This window comes from Monodelphis domestica, chromosome 5, assembly GCF_027887165.1.
Source record: "Monodelphis domestica isolate mMonDom1 chromosome 5, mMonDom1.pri, whole genome shotgun sequence".
NCBI classification, from domain to species: domain Eukaryota; kingdom Metazoa; phylum Chordata; class Mammalia; order Didelphimorphia; family Didelphidae; genus Monodelphis; species Monodelphis domestica.
The window spans coordinates 119,842,493-119,869,529 of NC_077231.1; the positions used below are offsets into that span (position 1 = coordinate 119,842,493).

The 27,037-nt window shown below is 37.3% G+C and overlaps 1 protein-coding gene across 6 annotated transcripts in view; it reads right to left on the bottom strand.

The window, feature by feature from the left end:
* GRIN2B (glutamate ionotropic receptor NMDA type subunit 2B) overlaps positions 1–27,037 on the bottom strand; it is a 641,083-nt gene that overhangs the window by 600,404 nt on the left and 13,642 nt on the right. The window contains exon 3 of one of the 6 annotated variants that reach the window (XM_056799172.1): positions 16,000–16,128. The exons of the other annotated variants lie outside the window; for them this stretch is intronic. The gene's annotated coding sequence lies outside the window, so the exon portion shown is untranslated. The remainder of the gene's footprint in view (positions 1–15,999; positions 16,129–27,037) is intronic. 6 annotated transcript variants of the gene reach the window in all.

Consider the following 27,037-nt stretch of genomic DNA (forward strand, 5'->3'; position numbering starts at 1 on the left):
TTTTAGTGGACTTCAAGCTCAATATGAGTTAGTAGTGTGATATGGCAACCATAAGAGCTAACATGGTCTTGGACTGCATTAATAAAGACATATATACCCTCCTGGATCAAGGAATGAATAATTCCATAGTACTCTGTCTTTGGAAGATTTCATTGGGATTAATGTGTTGAGTTCTTGATGCCACAGATGAATTACATTGATAAGGAAGTGAGTATCTAGAGGAGGGCAACCAAGATAGAAAAAGGTCTTGAATCTATTTCACAAAAGAATTTGTTGAAGAAAATGGGTACGTTTAGCCTGGAGAAAAGAAGACTCTAGAGAAATAATAGCTGATTTAAAGCACTTGAAGTTCCGTCAAGTAGGAGGGATCAGATGTACTCCATTTGGCCCCAGAGGACAGAACCAAAAAAATGAGTGGACATAGCAAAGAGGAAAATTTAGGCAAGATGTCAGGGAAAACTCTCTAAGTCATATGGAACAAAAAAAAAAAGAAAATGAGATTAATTTTAATGTGGTGAATTGCCCCTCCTCATATGTTTCAAATAAAGGCTGAATGACCCCCTGTCACATTTGTTACAGTGGGCATTTCTTTCACATCTGGGTTGGATTAGATGACAGCTGAGGTCCCTTCCAACTCTGAAAATCTGTGATTTGTCTTGTGGAGAACAAAGTTTGAGTGATTTTTGCTGAAGAGGCCATTCCATTATGTTCCAATCTAATGTTTTCCACTAATACTGACACCATGTTTCATAGTAAATTAATGTTTATGATGTCATGACATTAGTATTAAGCTAATCTTTAGAAAGATTTGCAGGAACATTAAGGTCAATAAGAGGTATCTATTCCCATGGAAAGTGTTGATCCAAAAGATGAAAGATAGGCTGCTTCCATCAAATCATGGAATCATGCGCAAGGTCTTGGTGTCCAATATACTCTGTAGACTTCTTTTGGCTATCTCCCAGATGATTCATCTCTAAAGAAATCATGTGATAGTTCACATTTACAAAAAAAAAAGAATGAAAGTTAAAAGTAATCATTCTGGGGTAGTAATTCCAATGGGATGGAGAGAACAGTTGGGAGGGTCAGAAAGAGAGGTTTGAAGGGAAAATTTGGAAAAACTGCATACAAAAGACAGAGAGATTATAAAGGATTTTCCCAGATCTCTAATCAGGGAGTTAGACTGCTTAGTATAGAGCAGTTCAGATTTGCTGTGCTGATGTAGGCAATAAAGCAACTTTAGTGGTACAATTAAAGGTCTCAGGCCGGACATTAAGCCATGATCCAAACCCTCTAGGGGAAGTGATAGAGAAAGGACATAATGAGAACAAGGGGTCAAGGGCTAACAAGCATAACCTAAGTGGAGGAGATTTGACTTACCCAAATGAGGTACTTATGTATACCAGGGAGACTTAAATTTTCAGGAATTAAAAACTAATCTATCAATCAACAACATTTATTAAGTACCTTCTATATGTTGGGAACCATGCCAGATGCTTGAGATCCAAGCATGAAAAATGAAACAGTAGCTAATTCACAATAAGTTTATAGTCTAATGAGGAAAGAAGTGTATATTGTGTGTCTCACAAATGTAAATTTAAGAAACACATACATGCCCATGCAAAGTAGTTAAATGTTAAATACAAAACATGGGATGTAGTGGAAGAGAAACAGAGACCACAGTGGCTGAATGGGTTTGTGGGACAAAGCAACATCCTGTGAATCTGGAAAGATGGGTGCTAGGCTGTATAGGTCTTTAAAAGCTAAACAAAAGAGTTTGTATTTTATTCTCTAATAGGAGCTACTGGACTTTGGTTGAACAGAGGAGTTACCTGGTCAGAACTGTGCTTAAAGAAAATTACTCTGGCAGCCCTGTACAGAATAGACTGGAATGGTGAGAGCCTTGAGGCAGAGAAACCAATTAGGAGGTAGTTTGCAATCACCTAAGAGAGAAGGTCTGAACTAAGGTGGTAGCCAAATCAATGGAGAGTTTTATTTTAGTGTCCCTCATTGTGCCCCAGCACACTGGGTCCTAGGTAATTGTCTACTATATCTGTCCCTTGTCCCAGCTCTGATTGGGGATATGGAGGAGAGAGGGGAGTATAGAACCAGAGATCTATAGACTTAGAACAAGAAAGAGCAATAGAAACCATCTTGCCAAATCCCCTTAGCCGAGTACCGCAAAGCAAAGTATGCAGTGAGGAGTAGGGGTAAGATTTATACTCAGGTCGTCTGTCTCGAATTCCTATGTTCACTGTCCTAGAATGAAAGCGCTAACCTGAAATATGAGCTATGCTGGATAAAGGCTAGATTCCAAGTACACTGTCTACTTGTAATTTGCCTAACACAACTGAAAGATTGCTTATAGTATGACCATGTAGATTCTCCCACACCAAATGGCCAAAGAGGTTTAATAATTGCCCTATTTCACAGTACTAGCAAGCAGTGGAACAAGGATTCGAATCCAGATGTTTTTAATTTAAATTCACTACAGCATACTAGAATACTGTTATGGAATAGTTTTTACATAGATTCAAATCTACCAGGAGTATATTTCTCAAAATACAACATGCTATTAAGGGCAATATACTATGACTGGTTTCTGGAAACATGGAGTCAGTCTAGAAGTCTTTTCCAAATCCCTCTTCCTTGAAGCACGTGAATGGGAGAGAGAATAAGCCTTCTCATTCCATGGGTCATTTTAAATTACACCCCACTCCCTCCTTAGAAAATGAAGCAGTTGAGAGAGACTTCCTGCTTATGATTGGGAGCCAGAATTTCCTTACCAAGAGGATTAGTACTCCTTACAAAAAGCAAAAATGAACACTCAGACAATAAAATCTTTATACTGCTATCACCATTGCCACCATGACCACCACTACTCCCCATTCAGCAACTGAGGGACAGTTACTCCCCAGCTCAATGGCTAAAGAAGAATCACTCCCTTTTGTCCAAATAAAACAGGGGTGAGAGATATAGTCCATCTTCCACTATGGTTTGTAGGATTATAACAATGTACACAAAAAGATTACTAAAGAAAACCAAATTCTCGAGTTAATGTGAAAAACAATAAAGGTCCCAGAGAGCCATATACTTCCCTCCTAGGGGCAGAGAGAAGAGGTAGAATGCTCTATGCTAAGTCAGAGTCATTGTATTTCTACTAAAATGATCTTTGTTACAAACATAGGCTCAATGTTGGGAGGGTGCTAATCAAAAATTAATATGAAATAATAACAGAAGGCAACCATAAAACTTATTAGAAAGGGAGGGAGAGAGGGAGAGAAAGTGAGCTCACCCTACCTAAAGACTAAGTAGGGAAAGACAATTGTATAGTTACTAGAAGGAATATATTACATTGTTTCTGTATCAATCTGAGAGAAAGTAGACTTGTTAAGTCAACTAGAATAGAAAAATAAACTAATTCATTAATAATTAATTTAAGTTGTAAATGTTCATTTACATACCATACAAATATAATTTATATTTATATGTATATTCTGATTAAAATACTCAATGACACATTGTATCATGAAGGTGAGCCTGGACTCTCAAAGACTATGGAACTGGAGAATAATGTCTCACCAACCTGAAAAGGCTTCAAATTGAGGGGTCACAAGCCAGCTGTATACAGAGGCAGCTAGATGGCACAGTGTACAGAGAACTGTCCTGGAATCAAAAGGCACTTACTGTTATACCCTAGACAAGTCACTTAACCTCTGTCTGCCTCAGTTTTCTTAACTATAAAAGAATAACACTTCCTGAGATTGTTGTGAAGATTAAATGAGATATTTTAATGTGCTTAGCACAGTGCCTGGCCCCCTTTCTCCTCATTTGAAAACCACCTTTCCTAAGTTCAGAAAAGTTTTCTCACCAGAAAACTAGACACTAAGAATGGTCTGCGCTCATAACAACTCATGAATATCATCTCTCTTATGTCTTGAAAGATTTGCAAACTGTATTGGTAGAAGAACTTGTATTAATCAAATCATGGATCATTTCAAGAAGCACAGATGCAATTATATATGCACCAATTGAGAAAAGATCACTGTTTGGAGTATGGTGGCAGGGCATTGTGAACAGTCTGCTGCTCTCAGAGACAGAGACCAAGGGGTCATTCAGGACTTGAAAATGACTTTAGTGCATTAGTTTCCTCATCTGCAAAATGGGATTATTATACTTGACTACTTTCCTCCTAGAGATAGTGTAAAGATAACCTTTTTAAAATCTTAAAGCATTGTAAAAATGTGAGCTATTATACATAATTACTTTAAAGAAATTTGTACATAGTAGTAAACAAAGGAGTCTGTGTACATGTCACATACATGTATCAGATCACTCATGGTAGACATACATACTAAAAAGGAAGATCTGATCTTGAGGAAAAAATTATTGAATTAAATTTAATAGAGGCTATTCAGAAGCACTTGACACAACAATCAGATCATACAAGTCCCCATGTGTTAATGAAACTTGTAAAGCTACAGCTTTATCCATTAGCCTTTAAAGAGTGTGTCCACAGAAATCTGCAAAATTGGAATCTGAGGTTAGAAGGAAAATGCAAATGATTTTCTCAAAGCCTACTGATGTGCCTTGATAACCAGTACTGGCCCATTTGACCCTTTCTCATCCCTACTCCCATCTCAGTAGACTCCTCTCCTCTAACTCATTCTCTGTGTCATCTCTTAAACCCACCTCTTTTCACACCTCCCAGTATTCTTCTTGTTGCATCCTGTTCCTAGATGTAGTTCTTTTTCTCTCTAGTATTCCATGGACATCCTCTTCGCTGCTGACAGAGAGTGTAGTTTCACCAAAATTACAGCCAATGCATTGATCAGCTTCTTACAGGCACTTTCCCTTCTTCAACTTCCCAATAAGATTCCTCCCGTCCTTGATCCTAAACTCATTCCTAAAAAGAGCCTCTCTGCCACAAGGGTTTCATGGGGGAATTCAGGAGGTCGTAGCCAGATCACAAGTAAGCAGAGCCATAATTGGGGAGAATTACCTCCCTGCCTTTCAGGCTAAGCCTCAATTAACACAAGGAATAGTGGAGATATTGGACAGGACCATACCATTAGCCCATTCCAATGGGCTCAACTTCCTATGCATGTCCAGAACAGCCTGGGGCTTCAGAGTTCTAAGTAAAAGCATTATAACAGATAGCAGAGGATAGTGGATATTGCTAAATTTGGAAATGGGAAAATCTGGGGACAAATCTTACCACTAAAACTAGCTGTGTGATTGTGGGCAAGTAATGATCTCTCTAAGCTTCAATTTCCTTCTCATTAAGATGGAGAGAAAAATATCTGCATATCTGCCTCCCAGGGCTGTTAGGAAGATCAAATGAGATCATGCATAAAGCACTTTAGGTTAAATGACAAACTATTGAAAGGTCCCTTATTCTATGGAAGTATGTCCATTGGCAGATAGGGGGCCGGATGAGTCCCTGTCCCATGTTCAAGAGAACTATTTGGGCATATTCAATAGCTATCAAGCAACTGCTTTAAAGTTTGTACATAAACTCTCAAATGAGCCTGTAAGGTAGGTGTTATTATTATTCTCTATTACAGGTGAGAAACCTGAGCTGGAAGCAGGAAGAGGTTAAGTGATTTGCCCAGGATCACATAGCTTAAAGGAGGTTCAGGTAGGATTTGAACTCAGGTATTATTGTTGCCAAGTCTAACATTCTATCCACTATACTACTTAGCTAACCATCAACAGAGTCAGAACTCAGTGTTCTGAACCTTCTTAAATAATTTCCTGGTCCTAGCCAAGATCCACTTAACTTCATATGGGAAAATATCTGCAAATGAGCCACCAGTTTCTGTATATAAGCCTTTATATTTTAAATTGTAGTAAATAGTCATGGGCAGTTTAATTCATGAATTCATTAGGAAACACACACAACAGAAATTTAGAGAAAAACATTTTATTAAAGAAACGTTTTCTCTATGTCAAAGATCTCTACAGCAAATAAAAGGTGCTTCTTTCCAGAATTTTGCAAGAATTCCCAAAGGAATCCTTTTACCTCTATCCCGCTTGTTAATTCTCAAGAACAGGAATACCTTGTATGGTGTCACAAACATTTTCTCTATTCCAAAATGTGACATCATAAGCAAAGTGATCTTTAGTCAAAAAGTCCTAAGTCTCTTCTAGAGAACAAGAAGACATAAGTGATGTTAACCAGCTGTATGGTACTAAATTTAGCTGTGATCCAAAATGATGATCAAATGAAATAATATTCGTCAATAGTTATCAAGGTGCCTGGTCCATAGTAGGTGTTTTATAAATGATTCTTCCTTCCTAAAGCATCTAGTACATAGTAGATACTTGATAAATATGCATTCCCTTCCCTTCCCCTAGAATAACCAAAGCTATATTTTCATGTAAACATGCCTGCTAATAAAGAACAAAAGAAACTTTATAAAAATATGATCTAAACAGGAATACAGCAAGCAGCAACCATTTTCCCTGCAATTTAGAAATCTTAAGGCCATCTTGTTCTATAATTTCTCCAGCCCTGCATCTCCACTCCTCCTTCCAGTTCTATAATTAAACTTCCTGTTTTCTTCAGAAAAATACTTTTATTACACTGAGTTTAAAAAGATGGCTCTGATTTTCCTGTGTAAACAGACTTGGTTTGAAGTTTCAATTTATGGACCTATGTTCCATCCATTAAGTAGAGTTCAATATTTTTTCTTACCAGCATTAATTGTAAATTAGATTCAAATTCAAATGGAATCAAATATATCATTAAGGGTAAGAAATAAGCGAAAGAGGAAGAACGGCCTATGTATGTCATGCTGGAGCTTTCTTTCACTGGGTCCTCCCATGGGGCTGTCAGCCTCAGATGTTTCAGCTTGACTGCAGCAGAAAGTTTGATCCTGGGGATCTCTCCTGGGGTTTTGATCTCACTGAATACAGTAACCAATGCTTTTTGGTATTGAGAGATCTGAGAGGGAAAATGAGCAGAGAGCTGTTGGGAGACTTGAGACAGGCACACGGTATACCTATAGGCATGTGAGAGCGACATGCTTCTGCCAAAGCACATTTTGGAAGTGTTTCTCAGTGGAGTTCAGAGAGAGGAATTTCAAAGGAATCCTTTTACCTACAACTAATTAACTTGCCACTGTACGCAATGAGAGGTTTGACAAACAACTTTTGAGCTCATTTTATAACCTTCTCCTAGACAGCCTCAGAAAAGAAAGCCAACCCTCTTACACAACTCCTCAGAATTTGATCTCAAAAGGAAATGCTAAATCCAAGAAGGAATGAGCTCTGAGCTCCCCAATGATTCCTCAGCAGGGGAAATGGGAGCCCACAAGAATTGGCCACTTGCTTCTCCACTGATACCACCCGCCAGCCCATTCCAGCTATTCAAACAGACACACGAGTTTTAATTGTTCAGGGAAGGCTTATCCTCTTTGTGGATAATTCAGCTTCTCGACAGCTCTTTCTCCTTTCTTACTCTTCACCTTCTGATTTTTAAATTGTTTACGAGAACTATCAACCTGTCACCATGAGAGGGAAGGAAATGCTGAAACTCGTATTTGGTTTTTTTAATTAATTGATAAAATAAGATAAAAGAGAGAAGAGGAATTAGATATTTATGGAGCCTAACTATTAAGTGCCAAGAACCATGCTAAGCTATTCCAAATAGTATCGTATTTGAAAATATTCGAGAAAATGAGTTTATACGTTATTCTGGAGCCCTAACAGCAGAGCTACCGGGGTCTTAGACTAAGAATAAAAGTTTAGGGTAAATAACTAGAGACTGGATTATTACTATAAAATGCCAAATATCTTATAGGCACATTTCAAATTGGAATGCCAATAGTATAGTAGAAAGACTACTGGCTTTAAAATTTTAAGTCCTGGATTTAAATCTGGCCTTTGTCATTTAATATCTAGGAAACTCTGGTCTGGTTACTTAACTTCTCATACCTCAGTTTTCTTACCTATAGAATGAGAAGGTAACACTATTGTTGTTGTTCAGTCATGTTTGACTTTTGTAACACTCTAGACTATATTGTCCATGGGGTTTCCCTGGCAAAGATATTGAAACTCTTTGTCATTTCCTTATCCAGTGAATTAAAGCAGAGATTTAGTGACTTTCCCAGGGTCATACAGCTAGTAAATATCTGAAGTCACATTTGAACCCAGGTCTTCCTGCCTCCAGGACAGCACTCTACCCACTGAGCCACCTAGCTGACCCCTCCTAAGTATAAAGGATTATGCTAAGTGACATTTAGAGTCCCTTTCGGCTTGACATTTATAACCTGTGACCCTATGTGGCAGTAGCATGGATATTTTTGAATGATGACTTTACAGCAACACCTTTTTAAAATGTTGGCATTCCCATTTACATAAGAATTGCCTAAGCCATGAAACAATAAATCCAGCACTACCCTCTCCAGAGGACAAAGTAGGTTATTAAGACAAAAAGAAATGCCTTTAGAATCTCTTCCTAGAATTGGGGTAAAAAAAAATCAAACTGACTTAATTTTTTGAACTCACAGTATTTTATTGAAATGCAGAAAACATAACCTTTTTTTTTAATGGAGGCCCAGTTTCTAAGAAACTAACAAGGGTGACCAAAAACAGATACCAAAAAAGCTTAATACTTCTAAAATTCAACATTTCAATGAATATACATTAATTATTTGGAGTCAGAAGACTTAAGTTTGAAAGTAAGCACAGCTACTTAGCTCTGTATGATCTTGGGCACTTAACTTAATCTTTCTTAGTTTCAGTTTCCTCGTCTATAAAATGAGGGAGTCAGAACAGATAATCTGTAAAGTCTCTCCATGCTTTAAGACCTGTAAACCACCTTTCATTAGGATCGGCTGTCATTAATCATGTTAGGTTTCCTGACAGATTATAAGGAGGTTGAAGGAGGTTAGAGAAATGTATTGGTAAAGAAGAAAAGAGAAAGAATTCCAGGAAAGAGAAAGATATACATGCCAAGTCACAGAAAAATGGGAATTAAAAAAAAATGTGTTTAAGAAGACAATTTAATTTAGCTACAATAGAGTTCAAAAAGGAAAATATTAAGAAAAGAAGTTGATGGGGCTTGAGGGTAAAAAGAAAGCCAAAGTCAGTTAGTCTTTGAAGGCCAGATGAGTAATTCACACTGATTAACAACAAACAACACGGGAGTCACATGATGAATCATGGTTAAAGATCATTCTGGGCCGATGGGAATATGATTGGAGATGTAGACTCTAAATGATCACCCTAGTGCAAATATCAATAATAGGGAAATGAGTCTTGATCAAGGACACATGTAAAACCCGGTGGAGTTGCACGTTGGCTAAGAGGGAGGGAGGAGGAAGAGAGGGAAAGAACATGATTAATGTAACCATGGAAAAATATTATAAATTAATTAAATAATTTTTTTCAATTAAAAAATTAACAAAGCCAAAATAAATAAATAAAGAAATCATTCTAAAAGGTATGTATAAGATCTTCCATTAAAATTGTCTAGTAGCTCCTTCAACCTGGAGTGGAGGGAAAGGAATGGCATTATAAACCCTGAGAGGTTATACTAACAAAGAAAAACTTAAAGTTTGGAGCCAGTAGTGGAGTATATATCAGTCATCTAAGGATCAGGCTAGCTTTGTTTGGAGAGATTTGTTACCTGAAGGTTGATCTCTATGAAGATGAAGAATTTTCTTGTCTATACCAACTTCTAAAACTATTTACCAACTGCATTGGTGGGTGACAGAGTCTCAAAGATGAAATTCCCAATCCTTGAAGTACATGGGAAAGTTGGATGGGGTGGAAAGAGCCTTAAAGCACAGAATCAAAGAATCACAAAACTTCAGAGTTGAATGGGATCTCAGTAGCTATATAGTCTAACTCCAAACTGAAAAAATAAACCCCACAATACCATGCCCAATGGGCGGTCATCCAACTTCTGCTTGAGGAACTTCAACAAGCACATTAGCATCCATGGCAACCTCTTCTACTTTAGGATTTATCTAATTAATAGGAACTTTTTCCTAAGAGTGGAGAATAGTGGATCAGGTGCTGTTCTTGAAGTTGTCAAGACCTAAGCACAAATCAGGCATATTAGCTGTATGACCATGGGCAAATCACTTTATTTCTCTGGTTCCCAGTTTCCTCAAATGTAAAAGAAAAGTTGTGGAACCAATGACCTCTGCCATCCTTCCAGCTCTAAATCCCAGGATTTCGCATCCAAGGATCCTGAATACATATATATATATATATATATATATTCTGAATATATTGATTCATATCTTCTACCAGTTGTGCTTGGTTGCTATGTGGTGCAAAAATAAAATGTCTCATTTCTCTTCCATATGGCAACCCTACAAATATTTCACATATATAAAACCCAGTTAAATTGCTTGTCATCTCCAGGAGTGGGGAGGGAAGAGGGGAGGGAGACAACAAGAATCATGTAACCATTGAATAAAATTTAAAAATAAAATAAATCCTTATTCTCTTCTGTCCAAAGGGTATTCTCCTTGGCAGAGGAAAAAGAAGTTAAAATGAGAATTTGAACATCTCAGTCTTCTTTATTCTGGTAGTTATGTAGCATGTCTCACCATCCCAAAGAATAATCCTACATTTTTATTAATTCCTCTCTTTTCCCCAATAGAAGCTTAAATTTTGTTTTTATTGTCCCTACTTTTCCTCCCCTGCATCACCTCATTTTGGCACTACTGACACTATTCTTACTATGTTGGTATTTGGCCTTGCTTCCATTTTCTGTATATATCACTCAAAATCTATTATCTGATGAGTTCTCTAATTTCTCCGTACATACATCAGTCTCTTCAAATAACTCCCATTTTTATCTTCAATCAAATTATTTTTGATTGATGTCTTCAGAATTTCATTCTTGAAAGTATCCTATATTTCTTTGGGATTCTTCCTATCCTTCCTATCCTATCCAAATGCCCTGAAATCTTCTCTAGTAAAAGTCTAGGGCATATATCAGACTAACCTAGATTTCCTCTCTTCTTTCTCAAGTTCTGAGAGGAATGGTTACTTTTTCCCAGGATTTCCATCATTTTCACTCCAGCAATTAGTTCATCCTTTTAGTGAGAATCAAACATAGAACAGAATTTTCCCTTGTTAGTTTTTCCACCTTTTGAAGGATGAAATTATCATTAGGGAAAGTCAAGAAATGATTACCTGCTCTGCTTTTGGCAGAGAAAATGCTTTAGCAGATTCTGACTAATTGGATTCCCCTCTTATTACTAAAGCATACCTCTGTGCCAGATTTTTTATCTGTTTCCTAAACAACTTATCTATTTCTTTTTTCTGCTCAAGTGGTCTGTAGTATACTTTGATAACTATACTGTTTCACAGATCTTGATACAAATGTTTTCCACCAAGGTCCTCCTTCCTTCATATGAGTATGTTGGGAGAGGGAAGATATGAAGCATATTTTAAACTCAAAATGGTATCATCTCCATAGCCAAATCTATTTCACATCTATATATTTTAATTATCCCTTTTTAGTAGGTATATTCAACCTGGGTCTAATATCAGTTATGAGTATCATCCTACAAAAAATTCAGTAGTACTTATGATGTCAAATTTGATTCATTACATGAGAACTCCTGGTTCATTCTGCTTCAGTTTTGTACCATTTTGTATAGACATTTAAGACCATCATTGTACTTATAGATCTCTGCTTAGACTTTTTCTCTGGTGAACTTATGATTGTACTTCCAAAAACCAATATTTTATACCCAACATTGTTGCCTCTTTCTATGATATCTGACTTGGAGAACCTATGTAGGTAGTTTTCTCCTATGTTATCTATTTTCATTTTAAAGCTCCTTTGATTAGATTTGAAAGACACAAGTCAAATACATTTTTAACAGTCTTTCTTAGGTGTATTTGATCCCAACCAAGGACCATCTCATTCCTATATTTTAAGATATAATCCAGAAATCCCAATTCCAATCTGTCACAATCTCCTTAGTCATTTACTTCCCAATCCATTTTTCTCCCTTCACTAAGTAACAGTGATTCAAGAAAAAATCACCACCTGTACCTCTTTGTCTTCAATTTCTTGAACACGAATTCATAATCTTTGGTAATACCCTCTACCTTCCTTATATTTGGTAGTATTACTAGTGTCACATTAATTATCAGTTCCTCATTATGTTTTAGATACATAAACCAGAAGACAACAGACCTCTCTATTATTTTCAAGTGGATAAATAGCTGCCTCAGTTCCCTTGAGTAGGGAATGGCCAACACCATCCCTTCTTTCTTTCTCTGACTTTTACTGAGTGTTCCTTAACTTGAAAGGATGTTATGGGCTGATTTTATCATTATTTGGAGGACAAATAACTGATTTCCCCTTAAAGCATCTAGATCCTCCCTCTTATCAAGGAAGGATTTCAAATTTATTCATTTTTTAGCAACAAGTGGTCTTTCTTCCTTTCTTCCTCTGTAGGACATCCTTCCACACTCCAGACTCTTGATACAAATAATTTTCCCTCTGCCACTTCAAATTTTTGTTTTAAGTATTTAGTAGAACTTTTCCTACTTATTTTTTCAAATAAAAGACATATGGTTATTATATCTATAGACTAAATATCATCATTCATTCAACCAATTCCCAAAGAGTATGACTCTAATGCCTTTCATGATTCTAGTCAAACTCCATTAGATGTTTTCCAATTATTGAATATAATACTCCTGATGAAATCTGATTATCACTTCCTTAGGCTTGAGGACTACGTCTCTCAATGCAATATTATCTTTTTTCGACTGCTGTATTATACTGTTGACTCACATAAAACATGTGATCTATCTAAAACCCTAGATGTTCAAACTACTATCCAACCACACCTCTCCAATCCTTTTGATTTTTTTGGCATTCAAGACTAAGCTTACATTTACTTCAATGTATTTTCCCCAAGAATATAGATTGCATATATTCACCACTTTTTATCCTGTGTTACTAGTCTAAAAATAAATAAAGGCTCCATCCAATATGCTACAAAACTCATTCTAGACCTCTTTGCACTACATGGATTCTAATGGAATTAGAATCTTCTCATCTTTCTATGTTATCTCTTATAGTATTTAATACAGAAAACTTCATCTCCAGTCTCCATACTTTCACAATGGTAGCCTTCCATACCTAGAATGCTGTCCCTCTTTACCTTTACCTCTTAGAATACATTGTTTCCATCAAAAATCAGTTCAAGTGCCACCTTCAACATGAAGTCTTTTCTGATCCTGCTCCCCAAAGCAAGGAGTCTTTGCCAAAGTCCTACTCATGAAGATTTTCTATTATTTATTTTGCATATAAAGTTCTATGTATTTATGGTGTCTCCCAGAAGAGAATGTAAGCTCCTTGATGTAAGGGAATGTTTCATTTTAGCCTTCATATCCTCAGCACCTAAAATTTTACATGGCGTATGGTAGGTGCTTAATAAATGCTTGTTCATTGATTATATAACCAGCTCCCTTCTCTTCTAGGCATACGTTTATTTGATGATTCCTTTTGTATACTATTTTTGGCCTGTAATTCATCACTGGTAACATTCTATAGCCTATTTACATCTAACAGATATCTCTCTAAGAAGAAACATGGCACAGCAGATAGAGTTGTTTTCAGCTGTTTCAGTCATGGCTGAATCTTTATGACTTCCCACCCCTTGAGGTCTTCTTGGCAAAGACACTGAAGCTATTTGCCATTTTTTTCTCCAACTCATTTTACAAATGAGGAAAGTGAGGCCAGCAGGGTTAAGTGGCTTATCCAGCTAATAAATGTCTGAAGCCAGATTGGAACTCAGGAATATGAGTCTTCCAGACTCCAAGTCCAATACTATATCCACTGTCCCACCTAATTACCTTTAGTGGACAAAGAGTTGACTTTAATGACAGGAAGACTTGCATTCAAATCCTGTTTCTCATATACTTGCCATAATCCTGATGATTTAACCTCTTATGGGTAGGAAACTCTCTAAGACTACAAGCTGTACTATGCCTGCACTGGTATAATATAGCTTATCACAGCACAATAAGTGATTGAATAACATCAACAATGATCTAAAAATGGGCATATAATTAGGAGTTACAAATTTCAAAAGACAGGTGTCATGGTATCTGAGTCTAGAAGGAGCAGTGGAGAGCAGGTGTATACTCCCTCATACAAAGATGGACAGAAATTGGATTTGCAGCCAGTGGTCTTGATTTCAAATTCCAACTTTGTCATACTGGTGTAAGTCAGCTTTGTGACTTTAGACAAATCACTTAATCTTTAGGCCTCAGTTTCCTCACTTGCAAAATGAGGCAATATGGCATCCAAGATGCCTTCCAATTCTAGAGATTATGACTCTATAAAGATGATAGAGGAGGAGGGGAGGTTGAGCAGGAAAAGAAAAGTCATCATTAGGGATGACTATGTGAGATGTTGAGTCCTCAGGGGAAAGCAAGATTTCAGTTAACGTATCTTCAATTCTTTCAACCTCCTCAGAGAGATCCTGAAAGAAGTAGAATTTCTTAACTATGAAATGGATTCTGAAGGGCATAGGAAAAAGGGCTGCCAGAAATTTCAGGCCTTTGCAATTTCTAAAAAGTGGAAGTCTGAAATAATGAAGTGACAATTTCTTTCCATAGTCTAAAATTTCTCTAACCTATAATACTGCTTAATCAGTAACTTTTACCATATACTCCCTAAATCCAACCTCTTTTCATGCCTTCTTGTCCCATGGTACCTTTTCTACTGTCCAATTCATAGTTTAATTTTTCAATAAACAGTAAGAGTAAACCTATGCTTTTCCTTAATATAAGTCAGAAGGTATTTTTCCTTTCTCGGTCTTTTGTTCCTGATGTGAATTTTCAAATTGTAATATGTAAGTATGAAATCAAAAGCGTTTTCCTTTGAGTTTAATGAAGCATTGCTAGCTGAAGCCAATTTGACATGGTAAGAGAAATGTTGGACTCATTGAGAGGTGTGTACCCTGATTCCAAACAAACTCTGAACCCTTTTAAAGAACACTAAAACATATTTTACATGCTTTAAAAATATAAATGTTAGCTATTATTATTATATCAATACAATTTCCTTCAAAATCCCATTATAATTTTTCACCTTGCATTTCTTCCCTTTTCTGTCATCAGCTTTTACTATTTCCTTTGAATAAGGTCTAACTGACCACTGCTTGGCCTTTCACTTACATTTCAGCTCATAATTCAAAAATTTTAATTTAGCCTACTAAGCCTTCATCTATCTCTCTTATGGAAAAAATGCAATTTTTTTCTTGTGCTTCCTTAGGGCAAATCCAGCTTTGAACTACTTTTACTTTTTTTTCAATAAAGTCCTTCCTACAATTTTTCTAAAATAGCCAAAACAGTATCCTCAAAATTTGTTTTAACTTCTTTGTTTCCCTTAAGTTCAATTTTTAAATTAATTATAAATTACATAGGTCCCTGTTCACTTTGCCAAAAAATTACATTTGAATCAGAGACTCATAGAAGTTTAGAACTAGAAATAAATTTAGAGATGCTTTAGTGTAACTTCATTCTACCTTTAAATTTTTCATTGATCCCTACTTGTTCTTAGTTCTCCAAGAAATTCTCAGTCTTCTCGAGGAGCCAATACAGAATCCCTATAGTAATTAGCTGCTGTGATATGCTGCTCAGTGAAGGTTACCTAAGTCTTCTCTTCTTGACATAGAGGCTTATAATAAGTTTGTATTATGAGATACTTCTATGATATCATGTAACATATAACAGGATAACTACTATGCATGCAACCGCTATATTTCAGTATATCCAAGAACTAAGTACTCCCTCCAACAATAAGGATAAAAACCTTTACCCAACTTTTCATTCAGTGTAATACCCTATCCTCCCATAAATCCTCCACAGATAAATCTACTCAACACAATGGATACTTTGCCTGCAAGGCTTTCAGCATTTTGTGGGCACCAGTACAATAATATTCAGTACAATATTGTGTCTCATTCTCACTACATAGCCAGATCATGTTTTCCTTACCTTACATCTCTTGATTGCTATCTTTTACTTTCTTTCAGACCTCCATCCAGTTGTCCAACTAGGCTGTCTCACTTTCTGTGGCCACTGTCCCACTTCTCCTCACCAGGACCTATGCCCTGAACACCAGACCTGAGACAGAAGACATGGCTTACAGAATCCATGACCTAAACCCCTCAAGAAATTAATCTACTAATCTTTGAAGCCCCCAACCTAGGATGATGGTGTGTTTGCAAATTACCCACTTGGCCTATTATATCTACTGGCTGGCCCTAACACCAGACCAGGCTTCAGTCTCACTTCTATCTAGGCATCCACCCAAACCATCTCACTATCTACCAATCACTACACACCTTCCCCTCCTCTTTCTTTTCCAACTCCTCATGTTTGAGGGGAGAGCAGGAGAGGGGAATTATCTTTTTCTACAGGAGCAAGGAAACTCCAGGAGTCTATTATTTCTGGAGGGCTTACCTTGTGTGTGCATTGATGATATTCCTTTATGGGGTTCATGTCTCTGAAGAAGTCTTATCACAACAGATCACAAAGTTATTGAGATAGAAAGAACCTTAGTGGCCACATGGCCAAAAGAATACCTAAAAAACAATTCTCTCTAGAATAACAAATGGTCATCCAATCCTTGTTTGAAGACCTCTAGTGAGGGAGACTACTACCTTCCAAGTCACTACCTTCCAAAAAATTATGTCCCAATTTGGAAAATCTTAATTCATTGTGGAAGCATTGCATCCATTATAGTAACTTCTGGTTCAGTCCTTGTTTTCTAAAGCATACCTGCATTGAATGTCATCAGGTTTTTGTCATAGGGAACTAAAACACTAAAAGACAAGTGAGGACATGATGAGAAAATGCCTGTGGGTTATCAACAAACACCAATCTGAGTAGCAAGTGGTGAAATCTGGGGCAGCTGGGTTGCTCAGTGGATTGAGAGCCAGGCCTAGAGATGGGAGATCCTGGGTTCAAATGTGACCTCAGACACTTCCCAGCTGTGTGACCCTGAGCAAGTCACTTAACCCCCATTGTCTAGCCCTTACTACTCTTCTGCCTTGGAACCAATACATAGTATTGATTCTAAGATGGAAGTTATGGGCTTTTTAAATAAAGAAAAGAAAAAGAAAAAAGGAGAAAGTGGTGAAATCATGGGGCACTACACCAATCAAGTCACAAGTCAGAGATGAATAACATCTGAGGGTACTGAAAGTACTCTGATGTGATTACTGACTTGTAGATCAGTTAGCTTAGAAAAAAAATGAAGACAATGGAGGAGGTACCATAGGGTTGGAGAAATGCAAATGTTCTGACTTCATCATTTTTAAGTTGGAAGGTAAAGTTCAGACTAAAAGCCAGTGACTTTGACTTCAATTCCAAGTAAAATTCTTACAGCATATTAAAGGAATCATTTATGAGAACCTCAAAAGGAAGTCAATGACTGCCATTGTAATAGGTCTACCCACAGCCTTCCCAGAATGTCTGGGGAAAAGAACTAGCAAGACTAAGGGAACCTAGGAAAGGTGTGTGGGCATGCATTTCCCAGAATCTCTAAGATTCCCTGAGATTTCCTTTTCCTTTGCCCTTGAAGAGATTTCCTACTGAGAGTTTCACAGGCTTACAGGAGCAAAAAACTGTACATCCAAACTCCATTTTGGGTTTTTCTTCTGAGCAGCTGGAGCACAGGGCCTCTCCGTGGTGCTGATGCTGAAGCCAACTAGGGCAAAGGGAAGCAAGACCTGAGATTACTCCTAGAGTATCACACAGCAAACCTAGAGCAGATGGAAAGGGGTGGAATGGAGGAACAACTGACTAGAGTAGATGGGAGACTTGTGAGATGACAATGCCATGCTCCACAGGCATGGCAAAATCAAACAGTGCCAACAGCACTACCTCTCTAGGAAACTTTACTTCGTCAAAGCAGTTGCCAAAGAAATCTTGGTGGGTTCCAAAACTTGCCAAAATCTCTTTTTATTCTTTTCTGACTTTCATGCAATTCTGAATTTACCTGAGTGTTGTATCACTTATTCTATCTCATTCTATCTTGTTTATGAAGACAATACAAGAGTCTTTATTAGCTGATTAGTGGAAATCCAGGTATATTATGCCAACAAGTTTTTCCTGATCTACTCTTCCAGTTAGAAACAAACAAACAATGTTAATTAAGCATGGACCATGCTGATAATGAAGTTAAATTGCTCCTTAATGTGACAAGTCACATGGGTGTTTTGGGGAAAGGAAATGTAGAGACCGACAGAGACAAAGACAGGAAGGAAAGAAGAAGGAAGGAAGGAAGGAAGGAAGGAAGGAAGGAAGGAAGGAAGGAAGGAAGGAAGGAAGGAAGGAAGGAAGGAAGGAAGGAAGGAAGGAAGGAAGGAAGGAAGGAAGGAAGGAAGGAAGGAAGGAAGGAAGGAAGGAAGGAAGGAAGGAAGGAAGGAAGGAAGGAAGGAAGGAAGGGAGATATGTTGTTGAGGGTATCCTTGTTCAGATATGGATTGGACTAGATGAATGGTGTTGTCTGTGGAACTCTGAAAAGTATATCATATAATAGCTACAAGAGCCAGAGATCACTAGCTAAAGTCTCTCTAAACCTAACTTTCACTTTTTAAGTATTTATCTATATTTATATATTTTAGGGTCTTGGGGAACAAGAAGTATATATACCATATATGGCTAGTATATAGGTGTAATAAATATACCATGTACTCAATTCTGATTCAACTCCAGACAATAACATTTGTTTTTCTTTTATCTCTTTTCTTTCGACCTCCCTGATGCTGTGGCAGCAACAAACCTTTCTGGTTGTCTGCATCTCATATTGTCCCACACTTCTTTACTAATGATTGTTCTGAATTCTTCTTAAATCAAAGAACAGAAGAAAACTAATCTCTCTTAATTCTGTTACCTATATGAAAAAGTAATTCTATCTTAGTAACCTGGATGGGCTTTGCCCAAGGCTTGAAGTTTTGTTTTATTCTCCTTTCTGAAAATTACTTGTATTCTTTTAAATAAGATTTGTTACTGTCATTTTGTAAATAAAGATCATTGAAACTGAAACAAAAGCATAGAAGATGTGCACTCATAGCCACAACTTCTAGCCTATTTAACTTTATCTGCTGTATTGCTGTCACCCTGCCACTGCTCCCACTTCCATCTACCCAATATTCTCTAGAGTCTTCACCTGAAAGATGAGTATAAGGACTATAATGGCTAATGATGGAATATAGGATATGTCTAATCTATTAACCTATGGAGCCTGGTGTCATTAATAAGCCCTATAAAATGTATATGTAGCATTATGCTTTTTTACATGAGAATTTTTGGGAGTATAAGTGCACTTTGATTTCATTGGCATAAAGAAATTCTGGTATGGAAACTCTCCACCAATGTAAAGGAGCTATTTCTGTGTAACTTATATTCTTCAAGAGTTTCCAAGGGGTGAGGGGACATGACAGAGGATAGACTCTAAATGAACACTCTAATGCAAATACTATCAACAAAGGAATGGGTTCAAATCAAGAAAACATCTAATGCCCAGTGGACTTACGCGTCGGCTATGGGGGGTGGGGGGGGAGGAAAAGAAAATGATCTATGTCTTTAACGAATAATGCTTGGAAATGATCAAATAAAATACATTAATAAAAAAAAAGAAAAAAAGAAGAAAAGAGTTTCCAAGGGGGCAGATGGGTAGCTCAGTGGATTAAAAGCTAGGCCTAGAGATGGGAGGTCCTAGGTTCAAATCTGGCCTCAGACACTTCCCAGCTGTGTGACCCTGGGCAAGTCACTTGACCCCCATTGCCTAGCCCTTACCACTCTTCTGCCTTGGAGCAAATACACAATATTGACTCCAAGATGGAAGGTAAGAGTTTTTTTTTTAAAAAGCATTTCTAAGACTACTGAGAGGAAAAATGTCTTTCTCATGACCATAAAGCTAGAAAGATGAGACTTAGATTCAGATCTTCCCAATTAATTCTAAGACTGGTCCTTTGTCCACTATGCCTTGATATCTCTCAAGATCACTTATATATTATATTATATAACAAGAGAAAACAATATATAACACTATCAAGAGGAAAACTAAGGTATAGCAAAGATACTCACAGTGTACAAAACATCAATAGGTAAAGTGTATTTTAAATATTACAAAAATATAGTGCCTTTTTAATTTTTTTTAACCTAGTGTCTTAGACTTGGCAAATGTGATTACAAAAATCACCTTCCTAAGTACAATATGGAGGAAGAATGAATGGGCAGTAGTCATTCTGGAAAAAAAAGATCTGGGAATTTTGGTGGACTCAAGTTCAATACTTGAATGAGCAGTGTGAGGTAGCAGTCTGACCCTGCATAAAGAGAGACATTGCTTCCAGGAGTCAATCCATGCTACTCTGAGTTCATCAGACCTTATCCAAAGTATTATGTTCAAATCTGGGTGCCTCACTTTAAAAAGAACATAGACACATTAATAGAAAGACATATCAATCATTGATAAAATAGAGAGAATTCAGATAGAATTCAGGATAGTGAAGGACCTTGAGTCCATGTCACATGAGTGTCAACTGAAGGAAGTGGTCACGGTAAGTCTGGAGAAAAGGAAATTCAGGGAAACATGACAGCTGTCTTCCTGTATTTTAAGAGCCATCATGTGGAGAAGGGGTTAGATTATTTTGTGTTTGGTTCCAGAGCATAGAACCAGGAGCAGTGAATGAAAGTTGTAAAGAGAAAAATGTACAATTTCTATCAAGAAAAAGTTTCTAACAATTGGCACTGTCCAAAAATGGAATATGCTACCTTGAGGGGAAGTAGATTGGTGTTGTCATTGGTGATTTTTCCTCATTGGTAGTCTGTAAGCAGATTATGGATGACCACTTGGCAGCTGTGATATAATGTGATTCCATTCACATGAAGGCTGGACAAGACATCCACCTGAGGTCCCTTCAAAGTCTCAAATTCTGTGGCCAAGTTCAGTTATTTGTTCCAACTATACATTTTGAGAAGTGATGCTTTTAAAGAGATAAGAATGAGTCATTTTGGAAAAAGGAAAACCAGTCCCTTTTCCTTCCAGTAATATGATAGTCAAAGTTTAGGGGTGAGGGTTTTTAGCAGGTAAGTGGGAACTGGTCAGGACCCTTAGTGAAGCAGAGGCATAAGGCATGACCACTGCAAAGAACAGAAGACAGTGATCTACAATGAAACTACTCATCTTTTATCAGCACTAAATTAAGACTGGAAAGTGAAATCGAGTTTTTAATGGTTTTGTGGTTTTACTTCTCCAGCTTAAACAACGTTACTATTTGCCAGAAGCAATGCACAAAATATTCCTACTAGCCTACAAACAGAAAGGATCCAAATGAGAGCTATTTTAGATTAAGACCCAAATTAGACTCTGTTTATAGCTCACCCTGCACACAACAGCAAACACCTTTTTTCCCCTAAGTGCAAATCTCAACAGAATGAAAAGTGAAGGAATTGCATTTTTCCACTGCTCATCTTCAAAGCACTCTAATCAACTCTGACTACTCAAAGATTGCGCCTTTTTGCTTGAACCTCTGACTGTCAGCACACACAGCTTTGCTATTCTAAGCTTCAGTTACATACACACAGCTTCCTTAATAACAATGTCCAGCTGCTGTGAAATCCCTGCTGTGCTTACTGGAGGAGCCATTCACAATTCCCAGGGCTATGGATCTTGAGTCGAAGAGGCCACATGGCATAAGAGATAGGAATTTGGGCTTAGAAGCAGGACACTTGTATGCAAATCCTGGATCCAGCACTTATCAGCTGTGTTACTTATTGGACAAATCATTTAGTCCCTCTAAGGTTCAGGGATTTTTTTTTTCTTTATAAAATGAGGATAGTAACATGTACACTACTAATCTCATAGGTTTTCTATGAGAAAGGTACTTTATAAGCCTTAATACTTAAAACTTAGCCTTAAAACATCATCGAATTGTGAAGTGTTATTATATCTGGAGCTAATGCATCTGCATTAAATATAGCCACATTGCAATTTTGCAAATAGGTTTTGAATAAGAGAAGTAAATAAAGAAGACAAGTAGAATGATGAATGAAAACTTTTCTAAGAAAACATTTTCTAAAGTACAATATAAAACATGAGCTTGGGCAATGATTTAGTATTCAAGAGGTAGGTATGGTATAATTGAGAAAACGCTCAATGGAATCAATCAATCAAAATTTATTAAGTGTCTACTATATGCCAGGATCGATACTAAGACCTAGGATCCAGTTCTGGTTTTGAAGACTTGCTAGCTTTCTGACATTATAAAAGTTGCTTATCCTCCCTGCATCTCAGTTTCTTCATCTATAAATTGGGGATAATCAGACATAATCATAGTATTATTACAAGGAATATGCCTGTTTCATAGGCTATAAAGCACTGTATAAAGAAAGATGAGTTCATATTTTTGAGCTCTTGCTCCTTCCCCAACCTCTGAGCCTGCCTTCAAATATTCACTTTGATGTTAACTCAAAAATCATCCTGAATTTAATGATCTATTCTGCAGATTAAAAAAAAAACCTTCTTTGCAGTTTTGGAAAGTTGGTTGAGAAGTAAGAAAATGAAAGCACAAATGAGAAAACTAAGTTGGATTCCTCCTGTATTTCCAATTCCTTTCCATCATCATTCATCAAAAAAACATTTATTTGAGCACCTATTCTGTATATAGCACTGTGCTAGACACTGAGAATACATAAAGGTATGCTTGAACCTGCAAAGAAAAAACAAGAATTATATACAAACAGATAAAGAACAATATTAGGAAGCATCAAGCCTACTTGTAGTTCTTTCTACTCAGATTTAAAAGGTCACTCACTGCCCTCCTAGACAATAATGACTCTCGGGAGCTGAGAGGCATGGCTGTTAGTGCAACTTGGCAAAGAGGTTAAATATTTCTGTCACCCTTTTCCCCAGGTAATCAGGAGTGGGAAGGGGACATGAGAATTCTCTCTTGTTTTGTTCAGAATCATTCAGGTTCTGGACCAAGCCTTCTTTATCCCTAATCCAGAACAAACTCTGGGAATTTCTTAGTACAATTCAGAAGAGAGTTACTAACCCCAAGGATACTCACGATATGTCTACAAAATTCACAGGTTTTTATTCAAAAATAGGAGTGAATATGGAACTTTTCAGCCCATTGTCCAGCTATTTTCCAGTATAATGAAAGTATCTGGATATTTGATGACTCAATAAACTGTTCAGTTCCCTCCCAGATGTCTGACCTTGTGTATTAGTGCCTAAAACAGTCACTACCAAGCACACTTGGAGATCTAAGCCACATTCAGAACAACCCAGAGAAATCTTTCTATTCAATAAAGTCTGCCTAGAACTGCCCCAAAGAAAAACTGATCTTTTTACCTTTATAAATAGCATAGCTGTTTACACAGACAAACAGAAAGGGAAGTTTCTCCCTTCTACTAGAGTTTTGATGTCATTTATTTTAAAAAAAGGTAAAAAAAAGAAACTATTGATCAACTAAGTCAGCCTAATAATTGATTATTGAAATTTCTGTCAAAGAATAAAGCCATCTTTAAAAAACATTACCTTACAGGGGCAGCTGGGTAGCTCAGTGGATTGAGAGCCAAGCCTAGAGATGGGAGGTCTTAGGTTCAAATCTGGCCTCAGACACTTCCCAGCTGTGTGACCCTGGGCAAGTCACTTGACCCCCATTGCCTAGCCCTTACCACTCTTCTGCCTTGGAGCCAATACACAGTAATGACTCCAAGATGGAAGGTAAGGGTTTAAAAAAAAATATTACCTTACATCTTAGAATCAATACCAAGTATTGGTTCCAAGGCAGAAGAGTGGTGAGGGCTAAACAACTGTAGTTAAATGATTGCCCAGGATCATACAGCAAAGAAATGTCTGAGGTCATATTTGAACCCAGGACCTCCAATTTCTAGGCTTGGTTTTCAATCCACTGAGCTTCCTAGATACCCCCTGAATAAAGACATCTTAATACCTTCTACCCGCCTTCTCATCTTTGGTCTGTAATACTCTATTTCATACATCGTGAGGGAGGGTAATAAGGCTAGCAAACTCCAAGCAACATTAAGATAACATCCTTTGCCAGTCAATCAATCTTACCCAGTCCAATTTATTAATAATTTTTCTCTATTTATAGCAGTTCAAGGGGGGTAGATGTGTCATAATACTGTAACCACTAAATGTCAGTCTCTGACAAAGACACACAGATGAGAAGAAGAGGGCTACTCTACTGCTTTGGTACCAAAACAGAGTACTGACTCTAAGAAGGAAGGTAAAGGTTTAAAAATTTTTTTTTTCCATTTTAATTGTCAGCAATGATGGAAATGTATTCAGACCTTAACCCACCATTGAGACACCATCACTGTGCTATCACTGGCCATCCCTTTGGTTTGCTTTCTACCAAGTCTCAAGTAGCTTAAAAACAATCTTTTCTAAGGTTAGCCAACTGAAAGAAGGTGATATAGTGGAAAGATGACTGGATTTGAATTCGGAGAACAATGGATCAAATCCCAGCTCTGCTACTTACTATGTTCTCAGACTAATCTGGTAAGCCTCCCTGAGCATGTTCTTTATCCAAAATAAGTGATTGGATTATATGATGGTTGAAGACAGTGATGGTGAGCCTTTTAGAAACCAAGTGCCCAAACTGCAATCCTCACACCCCTTACCCCAGACGGGGGAAGGAAGAAGTGCTCCCATTAGGCTGCTGGGCAGAGGTGTGGGTGATGTGAGAAAAGTCCTCAGGTGCAGTGGAGAGGGCAAAGGGAGCAGCTTCCTCTGGACCACGTGCCATAGGTTTGCCAACACAGTTCTAAGATCTCTTTTGGCTCAAAATAATAAGCTCCATGGAACGAGTCTTAAAAAGGTCTTATTTAGCTGAGGGCACTGACTGGCTCAGCAATGTACTATGCCTTGGACTTAATGTGATATTATCTCCATGTTAAATATGTGGAAAATAAGACTCAGTGATTTTCTCACTGTCACATAGGTAGGAAGAGTTGGTGCAAGAACTTGAATCCAAGTCTCCTAATTCCAAATGCTTCTGATCACTAAGCTCTCTAAGAAGCTATGATCAAAATGGAGAACATTAGAGGTTTTCTTTGATACATTTCAATAAAGATCTATTTTGTTGGCAGTTAGGTGGATCGTTGAGATTGAAAGCCAGGTGTAGAGATGAAAGATTCTGGATTCAAATCTCAAACACTTCCCATCTGTGTGACCCAGGGAAAGTTACTTAACCCCCATTTCCTAGCCCTTACCACTCTACTGCTTTGGAACCAAAACAGAGTACTGACTCTAAGAAGGAAGGTAAAGGATAAAAAAAATTTTTCCATTTTAATCATCAGCAATGATGGAAATGTATTCAGACCTTAACCCACCATTCCCCTATCTGCTTTAAGGAAACTTTAAAAAATGAACTCTAAAGGGTACTACAAGATGAATTCAGGAAAAACATCTAAAGCAGATTAGGTACACACCAAAAAATCTGGGTCAGAGTTGACACAATCTCAAGATGTATTGAGTGATCATTTTATAAGCTATTACAAGGAGGATCAGATACCAAAAGAATGGAAAAACACTATAAACAAATACTATTACCCAAAAAGCACCTAAGAAAATATCAGTAATTCCTGCCTAGAGGCCACTAGGTAATACCATAGTGCACAGAGCACTGGGGCTGAAGCTAGGAAGTCCGGAGCTCAAATGTGGCCTCAGTCATTTAGGAACTGTGAGACTTCAGAAAAAATCATTTAAATCTGGCTGACTCAGTTTCCTCAACTGAAAAATGAAGATAATAATAGCACCCACATCCTAGGGTTATTGTAAGGCTCAGAGAAGATTTTTTAGAGGAAATTAATAATTTATTTGATCTGTTCTTTTAAAACAAATTCTTTCAGAGTCTAAGCTAGTTCTTGGTGATTGAGATAATATTTGTAAATCATCTAGCACCATACCTGGCACAAAATAGCTGCTTAATAAATATTTTATTTCCTTCTTCCTTCCTTGGAGGCCGCATACCTATTTTCTCTATCTTAGAAGCAGCCAGGTGGCCTAGTAGATAAATTCTGGGCCTGGAATCAGGAAGACCTGAATTCAAATCTAGCTTCAGTCACAAACTAACTGTGTGACCCTGGACAAGTCAGATATTCTCTGTCTGCCTTGATTTCCTAAACTGGAATGTGGGAATAATAATTACACCTACCTCCAGAGTTTTTGTGAAGATCAAATGAGATAATATTTGTATAGAGCTTAGTACATTATAGGTTCTTAACAGATACTTGTTTCCTTCCTTTAAAATACTTATCCATACATATGAATGGTATCATTAGTGAACATGAGAAGGGAAAAAAGTGAGCAGTCTTTCACAAATCAGTATCTACAGCAAGCCACACCTTGATATAGTTACATAATTTACCAAGAGGTACAAATAATACTAGATGCATTTATTATTCGTTGCTTCCAAATGAGCATTTGTACCATTACAGTAAGGTACAATTTTGAGGATGCCATCCCCATAGGAATGTCTCAGGCATGTGCTTAGCTATACAATTTACCTTCATAAATACAACCACAGAAATAACTGTTTAACAATCCTGGTTATTAACTTGAAGTGAGGAATAAAAAAGGAAGCTATATGCTCCCCCAAAGCATTTGCTACTGCAGTAGATTCTGTGCAAGGCCTCCAAATGAGAGAAAGATTCCCTTTGGACAATGAGATCCTACAGATGCAGCTGTTTTAAGATCCCCAGTGAACTCTCAAATATCACTGTGACACATGAGTACATCGAGTATATCAGCTTAACAATCCATACAGGGAAAACATAATGGATCAAAAATACCTGTTGTCAGGATGATATGATGAAATATAACAGCCGGTCCCTGGAGTGAGTACACTGGTATCTAATTCTGTGAGCAGAACTTCAGATAGACAGTGATTTGAACCCATAACTAAAATTAAGGGGGAAAAGTGGGCTGGATTTAATTTGGGAAACTATGTAATGAGTGAGGGAGAGGGAGAGGGAAGAAAGGAAGAGA